Here is a 24,537-nt window from a genome sequence, read left to right on the forward strand (position 1 = left end):
ATTTCATTAATATTTTAATAGTATTCAAGTGCATGATACATTTAAGAATGATTTGGATATGTTGCTATAACTACATAAAATATTTACAATTTAGCTTATTGGGATATTTTAATACTAGTTTTATGATTCCAACTCAAAATGTATAATCAAGTAATTGATTTAGAGCTACACGTTTGCATTCAAAGGATTATAAAAGTAGATTTAATTTACTAGGGGCACCTGGGTGGCTCAGGTCATGATCCCTTGGTCATGGGATGGAGCCCCACAAGCCATCTGGCTCCCTGCTCCGCGGGGAGCCTGCTTCTCCCTCTCCGTCTGCTGCTCCCCCGGCTTGTGCTCTCTGTCAAATAAATAAATAAATAAAATATTTTAAAAAATAAATTTAATTAACTATATTTGCAAGAAGTACATAGCCTTGTATACATAGCTGAAATACTTGAAAATTAGATATATTAAGCTTGTAAAAGTCATTTAAAATGTTTAAGATAATTAAATTGGGTGAATAGTAAAAATCCTCCTTACAGTAATTAGGTTAGTAAATAAAACAAAGGTTAAGGGAATAGATTTGTGGATTTTTTTTTAACTAAAGTAACTATTAATTTATATATACAAAAGAAAGAGGTCTTAACAGTCCTTTTTTCTGAGTATAAAACTGACTTCAGGGGTGCCTGGCTGGCTTAGTCGGTGGAGCATGCAACTCTTGGTGAGTTCTAGCCCCACACTGAGTGTTTAGAGATTACTTTAAAAAAAAACAACAAAAAAAAAACCTGACTTCAGAAGCCCCTCTCCCCACAGACTGCATATCAAATACAAAGGTAAAATATGCAAGGTTTTTGTTCATACAAAATACTATTCAAATATCACATTTCCTTTTTTTTTCTTCCAAATTTTAATTTAAATCCTAGCTAGTTAACATAAAGTATAATGTTGGTTTCAGGAGTGGTTCATCACTTATATACCATACCCAGTGCTCATCACATCAAGTGCCCTCCTGATACCCATCCCCCACCTGGCCCATCCCCCATCCACCTCCCTCCATCAACCCTCAGTTTGTTTTTTTTATTATTATTATTATTATTATTAAGATTTTATTTATCTATTCATGAGAGACACACACACACACACAGAGGCGGAGACACAGGCAGAGGGAGAAGCAGGCTCCATGCAGGGATCCTGAAGTCGGACTCGATCCTGCGTCTCCAGGATCAGGCCCTGGGCTGAAGGCAGTGCTAAACCGCTGAGCCACCCAGGCTGCCCTCAGTATGTTTTCTATCACTAAGAGTCTCTGCTGGTTTGGGGGTACCTGGGTGGCTCAGTTAGGTAAGCAGCTGACTCTTGATTTCAGCTCAGGTCATGATCTAGGGGTCCATGATCAAGCCCCAGGTCAGGTCTCGTTCTCAGTGTGAAGTCCACTTGAAGATTTCTCTCCCTCTCTTTCTGCCCCTCCCACCACTCATGTGCTTTCTGTCTCTCAAATAAATGGGATAGATCTTTAAAAAAGGGGGGGGGGGAGTCTCAGGGTTTACCTCCTTCCTCCCATATATTCATCTGTTTTGTTTCATAAATTCCACATGAGTGAAATCCTACAATGTTTGTCTTTCTCTATTTTGCTTTGTATAAAACATTATAGTTCCATCCATGTCATTGCAAATGGCAAGATTTAATTCTTTTTGACAGCTGAGTAATATTCCATTGTATATATAACACCTCTTCATTATCCATCCATCAGTTTTTTTTTTAAAGATTTTATTTATTGGGATCCCTGGGTGGCGCAGCGGTTTGGCACCTGCCTTTGGCCCGGGGCACGATCCTGGAGACCCGGGATCGAATCCCATGTCGGGCTTCCGGTGCATGGAGCCTGCTTCTCCCTCTGCCTATGTCTCTGCTCTCTCTCTCTCTCTCTCTCTCCGTGTGTGACTATCATAAATAAATAAAAATTAAAAAAAGATTTTATTTATTTATTCATGAGAGACACACAGAGAGAGAGGCGGAGACACAGGCAGAGGGAGAAGCAGGCTCCATGCAGGGAGCCCGATGCGGGACTTGATCCCAGGTCTCCAGGATCATGCCCTGTGTCAAAGGCAGATGCTCAACCACTGAGCCACCCAGGCGTCCCTCCATTCATCTGTTGATGGGCATTTGGGCTCTTTCCATAATTTGGCTATTGTTAATAATGTTGCTATAAACATTGGGGTACACATACCCCTTCAAATCTGTATTTTAAAATTTTTTATTTAAATTCAATTAATTAACGTATAATGTATTATAGGGTTCAGAGGTAGAGGTCAGTGATTCATCAGTCTTACATAATCCCCCGTGCTCATTACGTCATGTGCCCTCCTTAATGCCCATCACCAGTTACCCCATCCCCCCACTCTCCTCCCCTCCAGTGACCCTCAGTTTGTTTTCAAATCTGTATTTCTGTATCCTTTGGGTAAATACCTAGCAATGCAATTGCTGGATCTTGGGGTAGCTCTATTTTTTAACTTTTTGAGGAACCTCCATACCGTTTTGCAGAGTGGCTGCCCCAGTTTGCATTCCCACCAACAGTGTAAGAGGGCTCCCCTTTCTCCGTCCGCATCCTTCCCAATCCCTGTTATTTCTTGTGTTGTTGATTTTAGCCATTCTGACAGGTGTGAGGTGATATCTCACTGTAGTTTTGATTTGATGGTGAGTGATGTCGAGCAACTTTTCATGCGTCTGTTGGCCATGTGTGTGTCTTTTTGGGAAAAATGTCTATCTATTCATGTCTTCAGCCCCATTTAATTGGATTATTTGTTTTTTGGGTGTTTAGTTTGATAAGTTCTTCATATATTTTGGATACTAACCCTTTATCAGCTACATCATTTGCAGATATCTTCTCCCATTCTGTAGGCTGCCTTTTAGTTTTGTTAATTGCTTCCTTTGTTGTACAGAAGCTTTTTATCTTGAAGTCCCAATAATTCATTTTTGCTTTCAAATACCACAACATTTAGCTTGCCTCTTAAAGGAAAACACTGGAATAACTGAAAATTGATCCTCAAGTAAGTCTCTGCAACCAGTGAGCAAGCAGGACTTGAAGAGATGTAATCAGAAACCATCTTTACGTTGCTTGCCATTGTCTCTTTAGTGGTTATTCAGTATGGAAAGTGCTTCCTTTGCTCCTGGGTGAGAAGTTAGGCAGGCTTTTAGGTTTTTTGATCACACAGTGGTAACAAAAAGTTCCAAGGTTGCAAACGTGGTCTTGATTTATATAATTTTTATTTATTTATTTATTTATTTATTTATTTATTTATTTATTATTAAGTAGGGTTCATGCCCTACATGGGGCTTGAACTCATGACCCAGAGGTCAAGAATTACATGCTCCTCTGACTGAGCCAGCCAGGTGCCCCTTGGTTTACATAATTTTAAATCTTACAATGTTCAACGTCATGTAATACTCAGAGCCTTGACCTTGAATTTTTCTTTAAGATTTTATCCATTTATTTAGAGAGACTGTGTGCACACTTGTACACGCAAGCAGAGGGAGGGACAGTGGGAGAGGGAGAGAGAGAGAACCTCAGGCTGGCTCCCTGCTGGACTCAATCTCAAGCTCTGGACCCGAACTGAAATCAAGAGTGAGATGCTTAACCAATTGATTGAGCCAACCAGGCGCCCCACCTTGAACTTGATTTAAAGTTCATCCCTTCTCCTCCTTCAGACCTGATAGAGGCTCTGCGTGTGCGTGTGTGTGTGTGTGTGTGTGTGTGCGCGCGCGCGTGTGTGCGTAAAGGGGAGTGAGGAAGCATTAAGTTTCTCTTTTGTTTCCTCCACCTAATGCCACTGAGCTCCCCAAGCTTGCAGACTGGTTCCTGACCCTTCCTAGGCCAACACAGGGAAGAGAGCAGAAAAATTCCTTCCCTGGCAGGTGCCCACGCTGCTGTCTCCGCCCTCTGGGCCTGGCAGGTGTTCTCCGTTCTTCCTTTAGTTCTGCAGGAGCCCCCACTGGGACCATTCTATTCTGCTTCTCCAGGCCCAGCAGGTGCCCTCTTGACCCCCACTGCCCACTCCCTCCTCAAGCCCCAGGAGTCCTGCGGTTCGTCTCCGGCTTTCCCACCGTGTGCCCGTCTGGATGGCCACATGGGACAGAATGCAGCAGAGGGAATTCAGGGCTTCCAAATGACCGGAAGGGCTGGGAGAGCAGGCTATATGCTGGGCCACTTCCAGAGTAACTACTAGAACAGAGCTGTCACTTGTGCACTGTCAAGGAGCCGGGGCAGCAGGAAGCCATCTGTGAGCTCTTGGCTGCAAGGACACCTCACCCCCCACGGGGAGCTCCGGCTCCAACCATGGACACACACCCCCCAAAACACACCTGTCTCTGTGCCAGACACTGGTCTCTGGCACAGAAAAATCCAACACCTGCAGGATTGTGCTATCAGAACAGCAAAAATAGCAGAAACACAGCTTTCACCCCACTCTGCCTTCCAGAGCTTTCCAGGGTGCACCTGATTATAACTTGCCAAGTTCCCTCTAGTGCTCAAAGCACTCTGGAACATGGCTTCATCTCTTAGCCTCTGCCCAGGAAGGGGGGTAGAAAGGATGCTGAGTGCTAATCCACAGGAATCTTTCCTCACTGATAAAATTAGGAGATTGCCCTCTGGAGAAGCAAAAATGCTGGAGACTTAAGGTTCATGAAAATATATTATCAGTTACTGAGTAAAAAAAAAAATGCTTACAGTTTTAAAAATAACTGCATATTTGGAATAAATTGCAAGATATTTAATTGAAAACAAAGTTTCCATTTGTCGACATATAAATACTTTGTTTTAATCTTTTGTAATGCATGTGTGAATTTAGAAAGAAAGAAAATAGAGGGGGATGGAATCTGTATAGACCTAAAGTTTTACGAATTCAAGTTGTTAAAAATCCTTGGTTTATTTTTACAAAAAAAACTTAGGCTTGAAAAGGAATATATGTCTGGGGGCACCTGGGTGGTTCCGTAGGTTAAGCATCCTACTCTTTTTTAAAAAAATATTTTACTTATTGGGATGCCTGGGTGGCTCAGTGGTTTAGCACCTGCTTTCAGCCCAGGACGTGACCCTAGAGACCTGGGATTGAGTCCCACATCGGGCTCCCTGCAGGGAGCCTGCTGCAGCCTGCTTCTCCCTCTGCTTGTGTCTCTGCCTCTCTCTCTGTGTCTCTCATGAATAAATAAACAAAATCTTTAAAAATATATTTTACTTATTAATCATGAGAGGCAGAGACAGAAGCAGGGTCCCTGCGCAGACCCCAGTGCGGACTTGATCCCAGGACCCCAGAATCACGACCTGAGCCAAAGGCAGATGCTCAACCACTGAGCCACCCAGGTACCCCAGCATCCACCTCTTGATTTCAGCTCAAGTCATGATCTCAGGGTCCTGGGATCAAGCCGCATGTCGGGCTCTGCGCTCAGTGGAGAGTCTGCCCAAGGATTCTCTCTCCTCCCTCTGCTGCTCCCCCTCTCTGCTTGTGCTCTCTTGATCTCTAAGATAAAATAAATAAATCTTTTGAAAAAAAGAAATATATCTCTGGAGCAGATAAGAACTGGTTAGAAACCATGAAACAGATGTAACAAGTTTAATTTTCCAAGGACTGAACTTGAAACAGTGCAGGAATTTCAGCCATGTCTCAGTTCTTGAGCTGCTCAAAAAGGGAGGATAGTCAACCTCCACCTCTTCTAAGGTTAAAAAAACATGTTTTCAAGATTATTTTTACTATTTTTATTTTTATTTTTTTATTTATTTCATTTTTTTCAAGATTATTTTTAATTTGAAGTCTTCTATGTTAAATATTTTGTAATTCAAAAGGTGATAAAAATAAATGGCATAACAGAAGGGAGAAATTTAACGTCTGCATTCATGTTTTATTTATTTTATGTTTTTAAAAGATTTTATTTATTTATTCATGAGAGACACACACAGAGAGAGAGAGAGGCAGAGACACAGGCAGAGGGAGAAGCAGGCTCCATGCAGGGAGCCTGACGTGGGACTTGATCCCAGGACTCCAGGATCACGCCCTGGGCCGAAGGCAGGCGCTAAACCGCTGAGCCACCTGGGGATCCCCACATTCATGTTTTAAAGTATTTTCTTTAAAAATATCTACCTGTGGTTATTGTGCAGAGCCCACAGGATGCAAAATTGGGAATTTTTAAATAATTAGATTTTTTTTGGGGGGGGGATTTTTTTTTAAAAGATTTTATTTATTTATTCATGAGAGACACACAGAGAGAGGCAGAGACACAGGCAAAGGGAGAAGCAGGCACCCCTGGGGGGATCCCTATGCGGAACTCGATCCCAGGACTCCGGGATCATGACCTGAGCCAAAGGCAGACGCTCAACCACTGAGCTACCCAGGAGCCCCAAAATTGGGAATTTAAGGCACATTTTTTAAAAAAGATTTTATTTATTTATTTATTCATGATAGACACACAGAGAGGGGCAGAGACACGGGCAGAGGGAGAAGCAGGCCCCATGCAGAGAGCCTGACGTGGGACCCCATCCCAGGACTCCAGGATCACACCCTGGGATGAAGGCAGGTGCTTAAACGGCTGAGCCACCCAGGCTGCCCGGCACATGACATTATTATTTCCCTTCAGGGGTTGGGTTTCCTCACCAAAGCTAAAGAGCGAAGACTCCAGGCAGATACAGCAAAAACCACGGGATCCCCCTCAAAGGATGCTACAGCTGAGATTTGGTACCATCATAAACCAGGGATCTTCTATGAATAGTTTCTCTTGAATTCTGAAGTCTCTTCCGAAATTTGGCTTTCCCTTTCCCAGAGAGACCAAGTGTTCCCGGGCTGGGGCTACTGCGAGGGGCTGACTCGGGAGCCCAGCAGGTGCAGCGAGCCGGCCTGGGCCCGACCGGCCCCGGTGAGTTCGCCTCCGGTTGGTCCCAGACCCCAGCTCCTAGGCCACCAGGGTCAAGGGCCCGGAGGCCTGGATCTTGTCGGCACCCAGTGAGTGGGCGGGCTGGGAGCACAGCCTCAGGGTGCGGCTCCGGCCGGGCTGGGGCTGGACCACTGTGCGGGATGCTCCAGGGGCCGGGATGCTCCCTCCTGTCTGCACGCCCCCTGCGCAGGGGAAGGGGGGCAAGAACGGGGTTGAGTGCTGCGCATGCTTTTGTCCGGGGCGCTGCCAGATTCCGATCCAGCCTGCCTGCTCCCCTGATCACTGAGAGCTTGGCTCTCTTCTCCTCGCTGCCCCGCAGGAGTCGCCTTTGGGTGCCAGGCGAGCCCACACTCAGCTCAGTGACTGGTCCGGGAATGGAAGCTCCGGAGGCTGCCCACCTCCGAGAGCCTGGTCTGTCTCTGGAATGCCACTCCCTCCCCAAGGCTTCCGTGCACCTGCTGCGCCTTGACACCAGCGTAGAATAGGATTGTGTGTGCACAGATTTATATCTGCATGATGGAGATTGGGAGTCGATTGAATCCTCCTACAACAGAGTCAGAAGTCTCCTGCGGATAACGCTTCAGGGTGACATATATAACAGTTGGAATAATCCTTCAACGCTATGGCGGAATTATATCTAATCTGGTTGCTTTTCCCCAAAAGCCACTGAAGATGGAAAATTACTTAGCTATTTTCACTTAATAATACTGATAATAGAAAAACGTATGTGTACTGTACATTAACTGGAATTGAAATTATAACTGAGAAAAAAAAGGAAGATATATGTGTAGATGACTAAGGCCAGAATTATGATCTTATGAGTTAAAAGAATATTTTGTTTCTTTTTTTTAAAGATTTATTTATTTATTTATCCATGATAGACAGAGAGAGGAGAGAGAGAGAGAGAGAGAGAGAGAGAGAGGAGAGAGAGAGGCAGAGACACAGGCAGAGGGAGAAGCAGGCTCCATGCCAGGAGCCTGACACAGGACTCGATCCCAGGACTCCAGGATTGCGCCCTGGGCCAAAGGTAGGCACTAAACCACTGAGCCACCCAGGGATCCCCTAAAAGAATATTTCTTTTTAAAAAGGTTTTATGGGCAGCCCAGGTGGATCAGTGGCTTAGCGCCACCTTCAGTCCTGGGTGTGATCCTGGAGACCCCGGATCGAGTCCCACATCAGGCTCCCTGCATGGAATGGAGCCTGCTTCTCCCTCTGCCTGTGTCTGTGCCTGCCTCTCTCTCTCTCCTCTCTCTCTGTCTGTCTGTCTCTCATGAATAAATAAAATTAAAAAAAGATTTTATTTATTTATTTGGAAGAGAAAGAATGTAGTGGGAGAGGAGCAGAAGGAGAGGGACAAGCAGACTCTGCGCTGAGTGCAGAGCCTGACGCAGAGCTCGATCCCTTGACCCTGAGATCATGACTTCAGCTGAAATCAAAACAGTTAGATGCTCAACTGGCTGAGCCAGCCAGGCACCCCAAAAGAATATTTTTTTTCAAAAACTTTTTTTTAAAGATTTATTTATTCATTCATTCAGAGAGAGTGAAGAGAGAGGCAGAGACACAGGCGGAGGGAGAAGCAGGCTCCATGCAGGGAGCCCGATGTAGGACTCGATCCCGGGTCTCCAGGATCACACCCCAGGCTGCAGGCGGCGCTAAACCGCTGTGCCACCGGGGCTGCCCCAAAAGAATATTTCTGACAAAATCTGAAAAACCCACATCAGTGTATATTGCCCTTTGCCAATAGTAAGCCATTCTAATAATACATATAGAAATATATTCCAGTATGTGTGTATTTTTCCTGGAGGTAGATTAAGATATCTGAATAAATGGTATTATATTGAGAAAACAGCAACACAAAACCATCATGTCTCACATATATATTGTAAAACTAAAGAAAGCATCGTTTAGACCCCTGGCGTGATAGGACAATGCTTAGCACACACGATATATTGATTAGAAGGGAAAGCTATCATATATGACTGAGAGAAGAAAAGCTGGCTGGGGCCGGGGGTGGGGTAGGAGGCAGATGATCAAAAAAGCTCTCATATTAGAAGAGGATTTAGTACAATGAAAATCTAATCAGAGACATGGAACTGTAGATTCTAAATATATTAAGAGAAATTGGACAGTGGAAGTCTGAATAGGCTTGTCCGGCCTTATTCAGAATGTGCATATATAAATCTTGCACTTGGGATCCCTGGGTGGCGCAGCGGTTTGGCGCCTGCCTTTGGCCCGGGGCGCGATCCTGGAGACCCAGGATCAAATCCCACGTCGGGCTCCCGGTGCATGGAGCCTGCTTCTCCCTCTGCCTATGTCTCTGCGCCTCTCTCTCTCTCTCTCTCTCTCTGTGACTATCATAAGTAAATAAAAATTAAAAAAAAAAATAAATCTTGCACTTATAACTGAGTCATTGTGGGGGAGCCAGACAGTGTGAAATTCTCATTTAGTACTTTGAAGATGGAGCTGTTGAAGTATTTCTATTTATCTTCATGATATGAACTAATAAAATGATCCCTTTTGCCAGTGGCTGAAAATAGAAGCTAAAATAGTGAGAGCTCCGAACTGTCAACCTCTGACCCCTCCAAACTGAAAACGAATGGAATCATTTGGACAGCACTTCCATGACCCAGGAGTGAGGAATTATTTCAGAGTTCTCTGGACCAAAGTAATTTCACTGTGTATCCTATGCTGTATTCTAAGAACGAAGGCAGGAACAAATACAAATTTGAATTTTATTCAGCAGTTTTATAATAAGTGCTAATACTGGCATCGCTATTTTGGGTCTGATTCTTTTACTGGCAAGTAAATAAATCAGTCATTCTGTTAAGTTTGTTATAAATCAAGAGCTTCGGAGTGATGATTACATGAGTCGTCTATGATCAAATAAAACGAAGTGTAATTATAGTTTAACTATAGGATTAGGAATGTAAATATTGGGGTCTGGAGGTGGGATATAAAAAAGAATTTAAATATTATGGGAGTGATGTACAATTAGGACTAAATTGAAAATGACAATGAACAATTTTTAAAGATGGCTTTATTTATTTATTTGAGAGAGACAGCGAGAGAGCACAAGTAGGGGAGGGCAGAGGGAGAGGGAGAAGCAGACTTACTGCTGAGCTGGGAGCTCGATCCCAGGATCCCGGGATCATGATCTGAGCCAAAGGCAGATGCTTCACTGACTGAGCCACCCAGAGACCCCTGAATTTATTATTATTTTTAAAGATTTTATTTTTGACATAATCTCTACACACAGTGTGGGTGGGACTCGAACTCACAACCCCAAGATCAAGGGTGGCATGCTCCACCAACTGAGCCAGCCAGGTGTCCCCCCAAATGGCTATGAACCTATTGTGTGTATTTCCATCTCTGTCCCTGAACCGCCCAACAAGTCACACCATCCCAGTGGCACAAAATCAGATAAACACCCCCAGTCTTCACAGTTTGGTCTCTAATATCAATTGGGACTTAGGAAGCCAGCGGATTGTATTTCTGGGACCTGTCTTGTCACCAGAAAGCGAAGGTACTTAAAAAGAAACGCACAGTTTTGTCCAAAGGCTCCATGGGCAGTTTAAGGGTGGCTTTGGCTAACCTATGACATTTCAAACACCAAAAAATAACTAATGACTACAAATACTTGAAACAAATGAACTGGGCGCAAAGCTGTCGGTTCATCACAGTATTCTAATTTAAAAAAGCGTATGGTATAAAAAGTCGGTTATAAAAGACTATGTTATTTTTGGATGTCATTTTAGTATCTTTATGGAGTTTTGGCCCTGGTGGATTCATACAATATTTTAAAAGTGCAAAATTCCATAAAGTTCCAGGAAAATTTATGAAAGCATCGCATTTGGATACGAGGGATCCCATGGCATGAAATTAAGGTGTCTTTGTAGCCAGATGGAAGGATTTAAATAATCCAAGAATTTTTAAAAAGTGCAAAATCCAACGGAAGCAGTGAAGAACATTAGCCCCGAATCGGTGAGTAGGCAGCAGAAAGAAGACTTGCTCTTGGTTAAATCTAGATAATGTGAGCCAGGAGGCAAAGCACTTTTGGGGGGCGAGGGGGCGTCTGCTGTAGGGACAGGTCTTAGGGTCCCCCTGTTGTGGGTGGTAGGCCCTAAGCACGGCATCCAGGGGAGTTTGCTCTGACCTCTAGTGGATCTCTCCGGTAACACCTGGAACTAACAACCATTTCAACTTATCAACAATTTTAAAAGAAATGGTGCTGCGTTTCGGTGCTTTTGCTTGGGATTATATCCATGCAGCAGGGCAGCAGGGATTAACTCACACAGACCAGAGTCTTTGATTGATAAATGCTTCATGACTTAAAGGCCGCTTGATAGACCAGACTTTTCTAGAATTGTGTCCACAAAGAGACATGAGAAAGGGGTCGCTGTTGATGAAAATGTTGGCGAGCTCGTCTTCCAGAACCCCAAGTGTGCAGCCTGCCAGGGTCAGACTTTGTCACTTGTAACATCTTTGAAGCCAGCTTCTTCTTCATCAGAGAGATGAGGGTATAAATGAAATGATTTATCAGGCCGTTATCTGTCCCTGATATTTTGAGAACACAAAGTGCACAAGGATTTAAAAATCTTTCAGTCTGGATTCATTTCTCTCTCCCTTTTTTTTGAACTGCAAGAAAGTATTTATTAAATCTCAAGATTGAAGAAGACTTTTTATGGTTGAGAGTGATGAAGAAATTATAAAGGAAAGTAATTCAGAAGCCACCATTAAGAGTAATAAAAGACAAACAACACGTGAGAAATATTTTTAAAAAAATATTGTGGGCAGCCTGGGTGGTTCAGTGGCTTAGCGCTGCCTTCGGCCCAGGGCGTGATCCTAGAGGCCCGGGATCGAGTCCCACGTCGGGCTCCCTGCAGGGAGCCTGCTTCTCTCTCTGCCTGTGTCTCTGCCTCCCAATCTCTCTCTGTGTGTTTCTCATGAATAAATAAATAGAATCTTTAAAAATATGCTGTATTTATGAGAGAGAGTGTGTGTGCACAAGGTGGGGCAGAGGGAGAGAGAGAAGCTGACTCCCCGTTGAGCAGAGAGCCGACCATGTGGGGCTCGATCCCAGGACCCCGAAATCATGACCTGGGCTGAAGGCGGACGCCCAAACCACTGATCCACCCAGGTGCCCCGCAAGTAAGAAATATTGGCAACAAATAAGAAAAACAGTAACAGCAAACTTCTATTGCATTTAGCTAGCTAACAGGACTAGGCGCTTAACAAAGTGCCAGACATATTCTAAGAGCTCTACTTGGTTTCATTTCATGGATTCATTTCTTTCCATAGTTAAGTAAAATCCCTTTAACAAACAGGATCACACTTTTAAAAGAGGACAAAAGGAGACATTACGAGGCTACCCCAAGGTATACAAATTTGGGGTCACCTATCTTGAAAGAACATCAAAAGAGGCCCACTAGGTGAACCTGCGGACATTGAGTGATAGATTCTGATTGTAGGAAACAACCGTAACTCTTGAGAATATATATGTCCACTCACATTGTCGTGCAACCAGTCTCCGGATGCTCTTCATTGTACAAAAGTGGAAATCTGTGGCCATTTAAACACCAACTCTCAACTTCCCCTGCCTCCAGCCCCCAGCCCACATCCATCCTACTTTGCGTCTCTACAAAATTGACTACGAGCTACATCACTGAAATGGAATCTTCCAGGTTTTTTTTTTTTTTTTTTTTGTATTCTTTTTTTGTGACTGGCTTGTTTCAGTTGGCACGATGTCCTTCAAGCTTCGTCCGTGTTTCCTCCTCTGGAAGGCTACTATTCCAATGTACGCGTGTAGCAAGTTTTGTTCATCCGTTCACCTGTCAACGGACATGCCCACCTTTCGACTCCTGTGACTCTTGGCTGCCATGAGCTTGGATGTGCAAGTGCCTGTTCTGGTCTCTGCTTTCAGCTCTTTTGAGTAAGTATATCCTTCGGGGTGGGACTGCTGGATCGGGGTGGGGGTTCTATTGGGGGGTCCTTCTCTCTTTTCTCTCCCTCACCAGCTTTATTAAAGTACAATCGACAAACCCAATTATAACACACACACATATATACATATACATATATATATTTAAAGATCTTATTTATTTATTTATTTATTTATTTATTTATTTATTTATTTATTTATTTAGACAGTCAGGGAAGGGCAGAGGGAGAGGGACAGTCTCCCCGCTGAGCGTGGAGCCCGACTGGGGGGTCCTCCTTCCCATCACCCAAGACCATGACCTGAGCAGAAATGGAGTCAGATAGGTCTTTAACCAACAAACCAACCAGGCGCTCCCAATTGTAACATAAAGTGTACAACATGATGATTTGATTTATGCATATTTGCTCTCTTTGGATTTGACTTTTTTCCTTTTTTTTTTTTAAAGTTTCACAGGTAAGTGGTGCTGTGCTGTAAGACTCCCGGCCGCTGCTGCGGGCCCAGCTCTCTGACTCAGACTCTGCATCATGCTGCTGAGACAGGCCACCCTCCCTCCTGACCCCTCTCTTCTCTGGGAGCTCCCCTTTCTGGGGGGACACCCCCGGATGCAGCCTGGGCCCCCGCTGTCCAGGCCGAGCTCAGTCCAAATCCAGTGTCATGGGGGCTGCCCCCTGCACTCCTGCCCATCCCTCCATCGGGCCGGATCCTCAAGCTCACTCTAGCTACACGCAGAATTTTCCCACGGAAACAGACTGGGGGACACTCAGCAAAATAGTAACAGTTTCTGGATGGTGACGTGTAATTTTGTGTGTGTGGCGTATCCATGGTTTTTTTTTTTTTTTAATCGAGATATAATAGGTATTGTATTACTTTCGGGTACATGACGTCAGGATTCAATATTTATATATAGTGTGAAATGATCACCGCAGGAAGTCCAGCTAAAATCCATCACACACAGGGTCACACTTCCCTGTGATGAGACCTCGAAGATCTCTTAGGAACTTTCAAGTACACAGTGTTGTTAACTATAGTCACTGCGCCGTAGACTGTCTCCATGGCTTACGTGTTAGAACTGGAAGTTTGTACCCAGGTTAATATATCTTCACCCCTAATCCCTCCTATCTGGCAACCACCAATCTGGTCTATGAGCTGTTTTTCTCTTTTTTTAGATTCCACAAGTGAGATCATATGGTATTTGTCTTTTTCTCTTTCTTTCTTTCTTTCTTTCTTTCTTTCTTTCTTTCTTTCTTTCTCTTTCTTCTTTTTCTTATTTATTTATAAAAGATTTTATTTATTTATTCATGAGACGCACACACACAGACACACACACACAGAGGCAGAGACACAGGCAGAGGGAGAAGCAAGCTCCATGCAGGGAGCATGACGTGGGACTCGATCCCAGGTCCCTAGGATCACGGCTTGGGCTGAAGGCGGTGCTAAACTGCTGAGCCACCCAGGCTGCTCATTTTTTTTCTTTTTTAAATATTTTATTTGACAGGGAGAGAGGACAGGAGTGCACAAGCAAGGGGAGCTAAGGAGGGAGGAGCAGGCTCCCCGCTGAGCAGGCTCAATCCCGGGACCCTGGGATCATGACCTGAGCTGAAGGCGGTTGCTCAACTGCCTGAGCCACCCAGGTGCCCCGGTGTGTGTCTTTCTGACTTATTTCACACTATTTACACCCCTATTTTCTTTATCCACTCATCTACTGTGGATATTGAGGTCGCAACCTTGTCTTGGCTGTTGTGAATAAAGCTGCAATAAACATGTGGGTGCAGATACCTTTTCAATTTAGTGTTTTTGGTTTCCTTTGGATAAATACCCAGGAGTGGAATCGCTGGATCGTAAGGTAGTCCTATTTTTAATTTTTTGAGGAACCTCCGTACTGTTTTCCGTAGAAGCTGCACCAGTTTATATTCCCACCGTCAATGCACAAGGGCTCCTTTTCCTCCGCGTCCTGGCCGATGTTTGATGTCCTCCTGATAACAGCCATTCCAAACAGGTGTGAGCTGAAATGTCACTGTGGTTTTGCATTTCCCCAATGAATAGTGGTATTAAGTACGTTTTCATGTACCTGTGCCCCATTTGTATGTCTTCTTTGGAAAGATGTCTATTCGGATCTTTTGCCCATTTCTTTTTTTTTTTTTCATCATTAGGAGAGTTTTATTTTAAAAGTGTCACCTTAAACTGCAAGGATGTCCGTTAAACATCACAATTAAACATGCCAAAGAAGAAGCGATGTTATCAAAATGTCCACTTAACCCACCCAAACATCCTCAAACCCACCCTTTCCTGACTTTCTGTAACCCCATTTTTTAAAGTTTTTTTTTTCTTTTTTTAAACAAAAAGTAGACAGGTACATGTTGGTAAATGCTACCTGTCCATATTCACATAGAGACACAGTGTAATCTCTGAGCCCAATATACAGAGAAAGGAGGGAAAAAGCTAGAATTCTATGCACTACTACACAGGGGCCTAGCATCCTCCAGCTTCCGGCAGAGCTAAGGGAGCAGAAGGTTTTTCTTTTTTCCCACAGAGCACGGTGGTGTTGATTCCATAAAGTTTTTGTTGAGACAGGAAGGAATAAAAATGAATTTGGAACAGAAAGGGGTAGAGATTCTTTTCCCGCTGTATTCTGCTCAAAATATTTCCCCCCAAAATAAGTTGAGAACCATGGTATAAAGGGAGAGAAAAGAGACTATAAAGGGCAAATGAGCACAAGAGGAGGGGGAAAAAAAGACCCAACTTGCTCCCAGGGACTGGAGAAAATTAAAAAAGGAAGGTTGGAATCCATCAGTGTTCCATTAGTCATCTTCTCCTTCATCCTCCTCTCCTTCCTCCCCCCCCCATCATCTTCTTCACCTACATCCTCATCTCCTTCTTCATCAATATCTTCCAATCCTTCTTCTTCTCCATCATCATCATCATCATCATCATCATCATCATCTCCTTCTCCATCATCCATATCAGGAACCAAGTGCCTACTGTAATGGATTTGGCCAAATATCATCTTTGATGACGTCTCCTAACTCATCTGCACCTGCATCAGAATGGGCAGGAAGCCAGGAAAGAAGCTCTCTGGTTCCTCGTGCTGTCTCTTCCTGCTGGCTTTATTCTGCGTTTGACTTGAACGTTTCGTCAAATCCTTTCCAGATTTCCATTTGATTTCAGTGGACTTGGACGATGGATCACCACTCCCATGATGAAATTCTTTGGACAGAACTTTATTTTCGAAGTGAGGGTTTTTATCAAAATAAAAATCTATTCTGTAACCTGATTTAATATCTTCAAATTCTGTCACTTGGACTCTTGTCAAATAATGCAGCGCCTCTTCATCCTCCTCCCCCAGTAGTGCAGACACTTGTGGATGGTTGACAAATGTTGTTGCCCAAAAATTGGGGATTTTGGCGATCAATTCCGACCTCTTCTGAAAAAATGGTTGGCGGAGTTTGTTATATTTCTGTTCTACTTTCAAAATCTCCTCACTGGCTTGTTCATTAAGTGTGTCTATTTCATTTTGTACTTCATCAATATGTTCAATTGCTTCTTGCTGTTCTTTTTCTCCCTTCAGCAAGTGCTGAGAGGTCGACGTCTCCTCTGGCTTGGGGGCCAGAGGCAGCCTCAGTTTCTTTGTTTGAGGTGCAAGCAAGGACTGGCGCTTGGGGGCCATGCTGTGAGGAAACTCCATGAAACCAGGAAAGGGGCACGTCAGGAGGAAGCTCCGATTACTGGGTTTTGCCCATTTCTTAATCGGATTTTTTATTTTATTTTATTTTTTTACTGAGTTTATGTCTTTATATATTTTGGATGTTAGCCCCTTATTAGATATAATTTGCAAATGTTTTCTCCCATTCTGTCGGTTGCCTTGTCACTTTGTTACTGCTTTCCTCTGCTGAGTTGAAGCTTTTTAGTTTGATGTGGTCCTCCTTGTTTATTTTTGCTTTTGTTGTCAATTCCAAAAAGTCGTCACCAAGACCTAGGTCAAGGAGCTTACTGTTTGTTCTAGTTTTATGATTTCAGGTCTTAAAAGCTGGGGTTCTAGGTGTGGTTTTCAAACTCTTTGCCTCTTAGGGAGAAGCTGCAAGTGGATTTTTTTCTGACTGTGGGCTGCAGAGCAGGGGGTGGGGTGGCTCGCATCCCCTTTTCTGCCCCATGTGTAGGAGTCACTCAGCTGGGTTTTGGTTTCCTTCACTGAACCGCTCTTGTGTGTAGTTGCAGACTCTGGGAGTCAGAGGGAGCACGTGAGTGCAGCAGCCTCCGACCTTGCCATCCTGAGCCAGGCCCAGCTTTATTTTCTAAATACTCATTGAACCGGTCATTTTTATAAGAAAAGGAAGAAAACATTTTACCATTTCTTTAAACAGGAGAAGCATAAAGATTACTTTTACTACCCTCCTGTATTATTTTATGACTCCTGGATGGAAAAATCAGTCAAGGGCACGGAAGAGTTCAAAGGATGACATTTCCGAATTGCTCTAAGTGTCCTTTGCAAAACTGAACCAGACGAAGAGGCAGCAAGAGACAGACAAAACAGTAAATACTGATGTCTAGAAAATTCTTTGACATGGGAAGGAAAATTAAATATAATTATGAACAATAAGCATGGATTCCCTAAGAAAAACATTATAGTAGGTAACCCTTCCCTCCTTCTCCTTCCGTTTTTGATATTATTGAGTATCATGCAAAGCATTATCTGATTTAAATATTTGGCAAAATCAAAACACGGGAAGAGTGAACTCCATGATAACACACTTGTCCGACTCATAACTGGCTAAAGGACCTAGAGGCAGATTCATCAACTGTCCACATACTCCTGCTTCAAGCCCCTCCTGCTGCAGGATGGAGCTGCCGGGGTGGGGGGTTAGTGTGGGCTTTACAACAATGATCCTCTGCTCTTGTGTCTGGCCCTGTGAATATTTAGGGCAGGCTGGCCTTGTCCCCATTGCTGTTGAGGCAGCAGTGGCATGACCAGTTTGGGGAGCCAGCCGATAGGAGATTCAGCGTCAGAGCAGCCCTTCCTATGCACGGTATTTTGATTTTTGGACTAAGTTTGTTTTCAGTTACCCTAGGCATGGATAACAATAATTGTATGAACCAGAATTGAAAAATTTATCCCAAGTGGGTATAATGATATAAAACTGAATACCTCCTGTAGAAGAATTTAACAATGGCATAAAGAAAAAATAATCAACTCGACAAAACTCAGGTTCCACTTTGATCATAGTAGCTTTTTGAGAATCTGTCATGAACTTGGCCTTGTTTATATATGAAAAGATGCGAGTCAGACATAAAACGTTCAAGGAAATTTGATTTCTCACAAACGTTAAACAGGTGGGGGTTTCTATTGTTTTTACCTGTTTTACAACTTTCATGGCACCAACTAGGTTAAAATACAACTTACCGAAAAATGATCTGAAACTAGTGTTTCTCAAAAGTCAGTTTTTTTTTCAACTTATATTTCAGCTTTTCAAAGTGAATATCGCTATTCACTTTCAAGATTGAAACGACATTTCCCCAAATTTGGTCTGTATTTTAAACATGTTACCATCCAAACCACTGAATGTAAGCCGAGTGAACTGCAATGATTTAGGAAATTTTATAGAATGTGTCATTTTGCAGTGATCATATGGTAGAGCTTTCATTACTGGGGTAGAAATTTTCCTTGTTCTTACATATGATTCCATATGTACAAGTGGGTTTGGGGGCTTATTGTCATAATATGCAGCATATGCTAAGAGCCTTGGAAAAAGTTGAAGTATGTACTAGCTCTTTTTTATTTTTTTAAATTTATTTATTGGTGTTCAATTTGCCAACATATAGAATAACACCCAGTGCTTAGCTTTATTTTTTTAAATGCACTCCCCCCCCCCCCAGATAATTCACTCTCATCATGTTTTCTTCTTTCACATACTCATGAAACTGTACTGTGGTGGGGAGCCTGGGTGGCTTAATTGGTTGAGCCTCCCACTCTTGATTTCGACTTAGGTCATCATTTCAGGGTCCTGGGATGGAGCCCAAAGTCCAGCTCCATATTCAGCAGGGAGTCTGTATCTCCCTCTGCCTCTCCCCATGCTCATACTGTCTTTCCCTCTCTTATAAATATATTTTTAAAATGTGTTCAATTATATACACAGAAAATGCAAATGATGATAGAGGCCCATGACACGAATTAAGAAAACCATTTAACTTTTATAGTGCTGACTTTACAAAAAATTATGTCATGTAGACAAGTGTCTATAAAAATACATAATCTAAGTTTTGAGAATAATTCAGAATATTTAGAAGAAAAATATTAAATGATATACTCTCATAAGGAAGAGACTCCATTTTTCATGTTTCCAAACTCACAGACACATGGTTTATGATTTTCATATTCGAAAACATCTACAAATTTACTTTCTATTCCCCCACCCAAGTAGTAATCATTGAACTGTGATTATATATTCTTTATTTCATTTACTGATCACATCTTTGCTGGTAAAATACCCAAATAAGCATTTACCAGCTTCTTACTTAGGTTACACGTTGTTATCTCCTACCTACAGGACAGCTCCATTCTGAGGCTCTGAACCTCAGCTGGCATCTAAGTTATTGTGCTGAGTTGCAATTTATTGACCTGTGAAATAGAGTGGTTAAGCTTGATGATCTTTAGTCTATGACTTCAGGATTTTTAAGCCTGAAAGCAAACATTTTTTTACCTCTAAACCAGGTAGCTCGCCATTCTTTGACCCTTTTAACTTATTTGTGTCTTTATATTTCAAGTAGGTTTTTCATAATTAGCACAGAGCTCTTTTTTTTTTCTTTAAATAAAATTTGACAATCGCAGCCTTTTAGTTGGGGCTTGTGGTTGGGGTGGGGGACAGAGGGAGAGGGAGAGAGAATCCTAAGCAGGCTCCATGCCCAGCACCAAACCCAATATGGGGCTTGATTCCATAACCCTGAGATCATGACTGGAGCTGAAATCAGAAGTTGGACACTCAACTGAGCCAGCTGGGCACCCCTAGGCCATTTATATTTAATGTAATTATTGATATGGTTGGGTTTAAAGCCTCCACTTGCTGTTTGTTTTCTATTTTCCCATCTGTTGTTTTGTTCCATTTGTTTTTCTCTTTTGTTCTTTAATTCTAGTTTATCTCCTCTGTATTTCATTAGCTGTAACTCTGTTATGTATTTTCAGTGTTTTTTTAAATGTTTATAGTGTACATCTTTAACTTATTAAAATCTTTGCTGAAGTGGTATTTTACCACTATACATAAGGTATAAGAACCTTGCAAAAATCTTCAGATCTTTGTGCTACATTTTCATGTAAGTTTTACTTCTCTGTTACAAATCCTACAACATCGTTACTATTTTTGCTCTAAACATAGTTGTTAATTTGGCTCTCCTTTTGTTCCTTTATGTAGATGCAGATCCCCATCTGGTATATTTTTCCATCTGCTTGAAGGACTTCCTTTAACATTTCTTATAGCATCAAGTTGGTTGGTGATGCATTTTTTTTTAGCTTTTGTGTATCTGAAAGTCTTTATTTCATGTTTGTTTTTGAAAAATATCGTATCTGAGTAGAGAATTCTAGTTTGATAGTTTTATTTTCTCCAGTACTTGTTGTTTCACGTTGTTTCTGATAAGAAGTCTGCTGTCATTCTTCTCTTTGTTCCTCTTTCCATAATAGGTCTTTTTTCTGTGACTGATTTTAAACTGTTTTATCACAGATTTTTAAATTTTACTTTGATTTTTAAAAAATATATTTATTTGAGAGAGAGAGAGAGAGAACAGAAGAGGGGCAAGGCGGGGGGAGGAACAGAGGCAGAGGGAGAAGCAGACTCCCCACTGAGCAGGGAGCTGACATGGGGCTCGATCCCAGGACCCCGAGATCACAACCTGAGCCAAAGGCAGATGCTTAACCAACTGAACCATGTAGGTGCCCCTATTGTATCATTAATTTAAAAGTGATTAAATTTAACATGCCTTGATACCATTTTCTTCCTGTTTCTTGAAACCGGAATTTGCTAAACATCATGAGTTGCTGATTTATAGTTTCTAGGAAATTGAGAAACATTCTAGCCATTGTATCTTCAAGTGCCCCTTCCCACCTCAACTTCCTCAGACACTCTGTGCAAACACTGGGCTGCTTGAAACTGCCCATTAGCACATTTGATGCACTGCTCATCTTTTCGCAGTTGTTTTTTTTCCTGTTTCATTTTGGATAGTTTCTATCACTATATGTCTTCAAGTTCACTATCTTTTCTTCTGCAATGTCTCATCTGATTCCATCCGGTGTATTTTTCTTCTCAGAAATTGCAGTTTTCATTTCAAGATTGTCAGAGTTGTGGTATTTTATACCACTTATATCTCTACTTAATCTTTTTTCCAGCTTTCTGAACATAAGAAATATAGTTATTACAATATATTCTTGTCTACTATATCCTTGTCTACTAATTCTACCACCTTTGCCATTTCTGGTGTCAAATGAACTTTTCTCCTCATTAAGGGTTGTACTTCCCCTAGTATTTGCATGCAGGAAATCTTTTGAATGGATGCTACTAGATATTGTGCATATTACCATGTTGGTGAATGCACATTCTGTATTCCTCTTAATACTCTCAAACTTTGTTCTGAGACACAGTTGAGTTACTCAGTTATCCTTCTGAGTAAGTTTTGTCAGCAGGACCCAAATAGTTTCCACTACTGAGGCAAAACTTCTGAATACCCACTGACCCATGAGTTTTTTTTTTAATTTTTATTTATTTATGAGAGAGAGAGAGAGAGAGAGAGAGAGAGAGAGAGAGAGGGGCAGAGGGAGAAGCAGGCTCCATGCACCGGCACCGGGAGCCTGACGTGGAATTCGATCCTGGGTCTCCAGGATCGCGCCCTGGGCCAAAGGCAGGCGCTAAACTGCTGTGCCACCCAGGCATTCCTTGACCCATGAGTTTTTTTCACTAAGACTGGTTGGAAAGGGCACTACTGCTATATGCTTCAATTGTTCTAATATTTCCAAGTGGCTAGAAGAAAACTAGCCTATGCAGTTTTCTCACATGCTTGATCTCTGCAGATCTTTAAGGTTTTTATAAAGCTCTCCCCCTTCCAGTCTCTAGCTTTCTCGATTTCCCTGGTCTCTCAGCTCTGGCTTTTTTTTTTTTTTTTAATTTTTTAATAGATTTCATTTATTTGTTTGAGAGGGGGAGTGAGAGAGTACAAGAGCAAGGGAGGGAGAAGCAGGCTCTCCTCTGAGCAGGGAGCCGGATATGGGGCTCAACCCCAGCATCCTGGGATCATGACTTGAGTTGAAGGCAGACACTTAACTGACTGAGCCACCCAGGTGCCCCAGCTCTAGCTCCTTAAGAAGGTGAATGCTAGGTTCCACTTGGGTTCCCTCTCCCTGTGCCACAGCTTGGAAACTCTCTCAAGGGAAATAGCTGGAACAACCATAGGGTTCACTTCATCTGCTTCTTCACAGGATTCACTGTCCTTCCTTGACTGATAGCCAATGTCCTGAGAACATTTCATCAAAATGGAAACACTGTATGCATCTGTTGTTTCATATACTTTGTCCCTTTTTTGTTTGAGGTGAAGGGTGACTCTGGTGCTTGTTACCAATGTTGGATGAAAGTTGAAGTCTTGGGGACCCCTGGGTGGCTCAGTGGTTTAGCGCCTGCCTTTGGCCCAGGGCGTGGTCCTGGAGTCCCGGGAATTGAGTCCCACATCAGGCTTCCTGCATGGGGCCTGCTTCTCCCTCTGCCTGTGTCTCTGCCCCCCTCTCTCTGTGTGTGTCTCTCATGAATAAATAAAATCTTAAAAAAAAAAAAAAAGAAAGTGGAAGTCTTGATATGCAGGCTGAAACTTGAATCACATGCCGGGAAGCTCTCCCTGCCACCCACTCATCCTTTTATAGTACACATCCTACTCCTGCTATCTTCTTGATACATCTTTTGAGATGTCTCTCAAATATTCTACTTTCACCCTTTTTGACCCTGAAGAGATCTCTGACAAGATCTTCCTGGCTCTAGCATGCAACCAGCCCACAAATTTCTATTCTTTCTGTTTTTTACTGCTCTTTTCCCAGAACCTAGAATCTGGTGGCCCTTAACAAAGCTGGTCCTCAACAAAGTTGATAAATGAATTGCTTTTCTTTAAGACACAATTTACTAGTATTTTTTTGGCTTGAAAGGCCTCTCTACTGCTCCCCTCTAACCACAAGTAAAGTCTAAGCTGAGGCTGCTGATCTGTGCTTTAACATAACCTGTTTTTTTTTTTTTTAAGATTTTTATTTATTCATGACAGAGAAGGAGGGCAGGCAGAGACACAGGCAGAGGGAGAAGCAGGCTCCATGCAAGGAGCCCGATGTGGGACTCAATCCCGGGACCCCAGGATCACACCCTGAGCTGAAGGTGGATGCTCAACCACTGAGCCACCCAGGCATCCCCAAACCTGGTATTCATCAACCTATGTGAATGCTACCATTCACAGAATATGTGTTTAAAAAATTATTTATTTATTTAAATAAACTGTACCCCCAATGTGGGGCTTGAACTCATGACCCCGATGTGAAGAGTCTCATGCTCCATTGACTGAGCCAGCTAGGTGCCCTGCTAAGTGGTTTGTTTTTAACATGTCTTACAGCCACTACTAGCTGCAAGCCTTTTGTCACACGTTCCTTCCTGAAAGATCTTTTCCATTCTGCCTCTTAAATTTTATCCCTCTTCAAAATCCTCAAAAGGACTTTCTTTCTCCCCCTTATACAAAACTCACCTTTCCTTGAATTCCTATGGCATCTATTGTCTGTGCTTGTTTGAGCACTTTCATTGTTCCTATCAGGGTGTGCATTATTTTTGGTTTTGTGTGTTTTACGTTTTGTCTTTCCAAAATGGACCAAAATCTTGGGAGAAGTAGGAACTACCTTTACAATTCTTTCATCGATCTTAAGACACGGTACTGCAATTCACTTAAAAAGAAAGGCAAAGACCGTTTTTGATTAATGGATATATATTCTAATGGACTCACTTACTTACAGTAAATCGGTGTCTCACGCATCACATTGTTTTTGTTGCCCACATTGTGAAATGATCCTGTTGGCGAAAAGCACTTTACCAAAGGTCTTTTTTAAAAAGTAAATTTTACTCCCAACGTGGAGCTAGAACTCATGGTCTTGAGATTAAGAGTTGCATGCTCCACCAATTGATCCAGTCAGATGCCCAACAGTTTTTTCAGTTTTAAAATCAAATCCTACCTGAGACAATATTACTGGGTCAAGGTTCTAGAGTATATTTCATCCTATTAGTCAAATTTTTATTTATCAAATTAAATACTGCATCCCAGCCTCTATAAAATAATTAATTTGATATTAGGGATGTTATGTCAAATAATATTTAAACAGAAACCAAGGAAACCCTGATATCACATAGCCAGTGAATATAACTGGTATTTATTTATGCAAATGTATTGTAAAATTCCTCTAAACCTTCAAAAAATAGCTATCTTGTAATATAAAATGGGAAAATCTGAAGCGAATATCAAGATTTCATTTTCAGTTCATAAAAAAATATTGAAGTAAAATTCCTTGCTACAAACATACAAGAGTTAACCAGAGTGAGAAAATGTACAAAAACAAAAAAACAAAAAAACAAAAAACAAAAAACCCAAAAAAAAACAATCCCCATCCCCATCAGTTTGCTACATTGGAAAAGGCATGATGGCTATTTTTTTTTAAGTGTTTTGAT

General features: G+C 42.3%; 1 pseudogene; it reads right to left on the reverse strand.

The window, feature by feature from the left end:
* Positions 1-15,034: 15,034 nt before the first annotated feature.
* LOC129515346 (protein SET-like) lies at positions 15,035-16,493 on the reverse strand (annotated as a pseudogene).
* Positions 16,494-24,537: the final 8,044 nt, after the last annotated feature.

The sequence above is a fragment of the Nyctereutes procyonoides genome, unplaced genomic scaffold, assembly GCF_905146905.1.
Source record: "Nyctereutes procyonoides isolate TBG_1078 unplaced genomic scaffold, NYPRO_anot_genome, whole genome shotgun sequence".
Taxonomy (NCBI): domain Eukaryota; kingdom Metazoa; phylum Chordata; class Mammalia; order Carnivora; family Canidae; genus Nyctereutes; species Nyctereutes procyonoides.